The sequence below is a fragment of the Eschrichtius robustus genome, chromosome 7 (genome assembly GCF_028021215.1).
Source record: "Eschrichtius robustus isolate mEscRob2 chromosome 7, mEscRob2.pri, whole genome shotgun sequence".
Taxonomy (NCBI): Eukaryota; Metazoa; Chordata; class Mammalia; order Artiodactyla; family Eschrichtiidae; genus Eschrichtius; species Eschrichtius robustus.
The window spans coordinates 100412413-100417526 of record NC_090830.1 but is presented as its reverse complement, the minus strand read 5'-3'; the positions used below and the strand labels follow the sequence as shown (position 1 = coordinate 100417526).

The following is a 5114-nucleotide window of genomic DNA, read 5'->3' as shown; positions in this document are numbered from 1 at the left end:
AATTATATGAGAGCTCTTAACATGGATTTAAACAGTAAATCTAACAAATAGGCTGCTCTTTGCCTGATGACTCAGAGGTTGTTAATTATTCTTGCATTTTAGGCACTTGGGAGAAAAATTAATTCCTTAATATATTGTATTCAATTGAGTTCAAAGCCATAAAGAGGAAAGAAATAATAAGAATTAGAGTAGAAATAAATGAAATAGAGAATAGAAAAGCAATAGAGAGAATCAATGAAACCAAAAATTGATTCTTTCAAAAAAATCAACAAATTGAGAAACCTAAAGATTAAGACAAAAGAAAAGAATACTCAAATTACTAAAATCAGAAATTAAAGAGGGAACATTACTACTGACCTTACAGGAATAAAAAGCATTATAAGAGAATACTATGAACTCTATATGCCAATAAATTAGATAACCTGGATGAAATGGACAACTTCCTAGAAATACACAAACTACCAAAACTAAAGAAGAAATAGAAAATCTGAATAGACCTATAACAAGTAAGAAGATTGGATTAGCAATAGAAAATATCCCAACACAGAAAAGCCTAGGACCAGATGACTCCATTCGGTGAATTCTACAAACATTTAAAGAATTAACATGACTACTTCTCAAATTCTTCCAACAAATAGAAGAGGAAAGAATACTTCTTAACTCATTGTATGAGGCTGACATTATCCTAATACTAAAGCCAGACAAAAAGACACTACAAGAAAAGAAAACTACAGACCAGTTTTTCTTGTGAATCTATTGATAGATACAAAACTCCTCAATAAAATGCTAACAAATAGAATTCAGCAGCATGATAAAAGGATTATACACCATGACCAAGGGGGATTTATCCCAGAAATGCCAGTGTAGTTCAACACACGAAATCAGTCAGTGTAATTCACCACATAAATAGAATGAAGGAGGGGAAGCACATGACCATCTCAATTGATGTTGAAAAAGCATTTGACAAAATCCAACATTCCTTCATGATAAAACACTCATTAAACTAGAACTAGAAGGGAACTTTCTCAACATGATAAAGGCTATATATAAAGAACTCCCAGGTAACATCATCCTCAAGGGAAAAATACTGAAAGCTTTTCCCCTAAAATGTGTTTTGGGTGTTTGAAAGTCAAACATTCAGAAACCTTAGATGTTCTTTAAAAAAGAATCCATTTTGGGGGCTTCCCTGGTGGCACAGTGGTTAAGAATCCGCCTGCCAATGCAGGGGACACAGGTTCAAGCCCTGGTCCGGGAAGATCCCACATGCTGCGGAGCAACTAAGCCCGTACGCCACAACTACTAAGCCTGTGCTCTAGAGCCCTCGAGCCACAACTACTGCACCCACGTGCCACAACTACGGAAGCCCGTGTGCCTAGAGCCCATGCTCCACAACAACAGAAGCCACTGCGATGAGAAGCCCATGCACTGCAACGAAGAGTAGCCCCCGCTCACCACAACTAGAGAAAACCCACGTGCAGCAACGAAGACCCAATGCAGCCAAAAATAAATAAATAAACAAAAATTTATTAAAAAAGAAAAAGAATCCATTTTCTTAAAGTTTCTGGAAAAAAGAATGTTCTCCTCTGTATTAAAACCTCTTCATAATGAACATCGCTACATTGTACATTAGGCACAAGTATTATTGAAGTTTTTAAATAGTTGTTATTGTTCATGTAACTGGAGTATTTAATGTTTATTTCATAAATACATTTTGCAAACAATAGGAAATCTAGAGGACATTCTTTGAAGTATGAAGCAGTGGTGCTTAATTTTGGGGTACTTTTATTTATCCTCTGTTTTACATGTGAATACAATAAAACCTTTTTTAAGAAATTCAAAGTTTTTAAGGAGAATGCAGAAAAGCATTTGATGATCTGGGATGTAGATGAGGGATGGCTTTTTTTTTTTTTTTTTAAGGCCTGTCTAGACTCTTAATGTTTGGGCCAATTACTGTGATGGAGTTTCTGCCCTCAGACCAAATCCCAGTGATAAGATATCTGTTCTTCACATGAGCAATAACTGGAGTACATAGGATTAAACAAAATATTAAATGTCTGTCACAGTATAGAAGAAGTGAGGAAAGTGTAAAGTGATAAGGTGCTAGTCACCTCAGAGTGGTCGGTTCAGATACGGTGATGCAGCAGAGTAGAAACTTGTCAGAAAGGAAAGGTGTCAGGCGGGAGATAAATATGTGCCCACATTATCCAATGTCAAGAGCTGAAAACTGTTTTGAATTTTTATCCTGAAGATAGAAATGACATCCTTATGAGAAATTGAACATTAAATAGATATGTATTAAACCGATTTTGCTTGTTGACACATTTGTTTATTTATTTGACAGTTACTGAGTGGCTACTTGGTAGTTTTTAGGCCTTAGAATTAACCTAAGGCAAAATTGTGAAGTAAAAATTTTCATTTCAGTCATTTTACCTCTTTATACTGTGCCCCTTTTTGGATTCTTCAGCCTTCCTTTTCCTCCCTCAGGCTTTGGAGCTTAGAAACTAATAACATTAAAGCTCCGGTGACAGGAGTGACAGGACTCTAGGGTAAAAGATGGTTGTGTTCAGAGGAAGAGAAAGAGTGTGTGTTTAGGAAAGAAGCAGCACCAAGTTGTAAATTCTACTACCTGTGGATAGGTAGAATTATGGTATACTTTATATTCTTTTTGCTTTTCTACTGTAATGATATGCCTTGCTTTCATAATACATGAAAAAGAGTACATACAAGAAAAGTAACAGCAAAAGGAATGTGTTAAAAATTCTTTCTACCATTTCAGTTTTTTTCTTTCTAATTCATTTTTTAGTCCATCAGGCCTGCTTTCCTTTTTTGGCAATGTCCTTTAAATTGTTTAAAAACTTTTCCAAATTGGTAAAAGCTTAATGTTTCCAAGTACTACAGACTTTTATAACTTATTATGCATCATGCAAACATCATGAGGTGTGATATGAGGCAATGAACATTTTAAGTTGCTTTAAAATTTAAGTATTGGACATTTAGGGTGCTCTCAACTTTACACAGTTACCAATGGAGTTGAACAAATATAACTGGTTAGTATTTTTAACCAAATATTTTGACTAAATCATTGCATTGCTTTGGAGTCTTGAAGGATATAATATACCATGAAGGAAAAGCATAGAGTAGATTAGGATGTGACTGTGCACAGCTAAAACAGTACTTTGTCATTTTCCTTTTTCTCATTTTTGAAAGTAGTTGATAGCTACTTTTTCTTTTTCCCTTTCTTTCTCTCAGCTTATGAAGATTACCAGTATAAAAGCAAGAGGTGAAGTTATCTGCAAATATACAAACTTGTATCTATCCATTGGGTCTTCCTGCTGCAGATGACTGTCTTGCATTTTCAGATATTCCTTCTCATGTTTCTTCAGTTTCTTGGTTGTTACCTTAATATTGTAAGCCTGCTCCATTAAACTTCTTGCATTTTCCTCTGCCTTGTATCTCTGAATAACTTTAGAAAGCTGAACTCTGAAGAACTGTAAAGTACCTTCAAAATCAGCTTGCAGAAGATCTTCCTTTGAGGTCTTTAGGAGAGCCAAGGCTACGTGAAAGTTTATGTTCAAACCCTCACAAAGTGTAAGTCAATGATATAGAAGACCATGCAGAGTGGGAACTTGTCAGTAAAAGGAGTGAGAAACCACTGGGATGCGTACATATGAGCTTCCAGGTTCAGATTAGAAAAATGGCCTTGCAGGTCCAGTAAATGCTCTTGCATTAGTCTTTCCAGCTGACACAATTTGCAGTGAAGGTCTTCAAAGCTGTTTTTGCAGAAGTCTCATAAATCATAGCCATTCATGATTTTCACCAAAACACAGAATGCTTGTTCCTCTGGCAAATGCAGCTGCGATACAGCAGCAAGAAAAGTCTGCCCTTGACAGTACCCAGTGTCTTTGTCGTAGCCAGAGTAGGCCTTGCAAATCTTGTAGAGCGATTCCTGGCCATCTTGTCTGGTATCTTTAAAGTAATCATGTGCAGGAAATGTATGATGAATATATCTCTAGTAATAACACTCTCCTGGGCTGAGTCCATTGTGATAAGAAATTGATATCTATCCAGCATTGCCTGGTTGTCATGGCAGCCTGCTAATAATTACCATACCTCTGCCCTCAATGCTTCAGGAACACCACTCTTCACCACAGTGGATAGCCCTTTCTGTCGTGCACCAAGGTTATTGTGCCATCTTCCTAACAATTCTCCCCAGGAATATAGGATCTTCTCAGGACAATGCTTAGAACATCACCTGTTCCACTTGAGAGTTCATTATCACTCTTCTCTTCTGCTTCATCCTCCTAGGGTGACACTGGACCCCATCTGCTAGTAGGAGTGTGATTCGTTCCTCCTTCTCAGACTCTTGCTCTAGACTTACCACCTCATCTATTGCATTTCCAGCATTGGTATGGCCTTTTCCCTCAGACTGTTTCAACCTCATGAAGAAAGTCTCCATGAAAGTCTTTCTGCTAAAATGCCAAAATCACTTATTTGCAGGGTACTCATGTACTGCTGTCTCCAGGTGAAAATAGGCTCCATCACCTCCATGACTACCATATCCATTGCCACAGTCATAGACACTCATTTATCTTTTGGAGTTTTTTCATTAAGTGCCAGAAATATTGGTTCATTGGTGTTCCACATGCCGGTGATAACATAAGCTCTCCCATCATAGCTCTTTCCCATGGCTTCCATATCCAGTAAATAAATGTCACAGTTCTTCACATTTCAACCTGGGCTTAATAAGATTCCAAAGCATCTTTCAGCAGCTAATTCTTTGTTAGAAAGTTGCTGCGCTGTAATCACAACCTTCTTTTCTATTCCTTGTTTTAATTTGACAGTATTTAATTGACTGTATTTTTGAAAGTTTAATATTAGTATAAAAGATTATAAAGTGAGGAGTAAAAGTCTTCCTCTATCTAATTTCCCCTATTCAAATTTCCAAAGGTAAAACCATTGTTTCTTCTATATCCAGGCATTTGCTATTAGAATGCAAACATATGTATATCTATGTATGTAAATATGTATCTGTGTACACACACACACACACACACACAGGATTTTTTTAATGGTTTCACAGCATCCATTGTATGGTTGTACCATAATTATTTAAC

At 36.5% G+C, this 5114-nt stretch overlaps 1 pseudogene; it reads right to left on the bottom strand.

The window, feature by feature from the left end:
* Positions 1-3245: 3245 nt before the first annotated feature.
* On the bottom strand, positions 3246-4830 carry LOC137767171 (rab GTPase-activating protein 1-like pseudogene; annotated as a pseudogene).
* Positions 4831-5114: the final 284 nt, after the last annotated feature.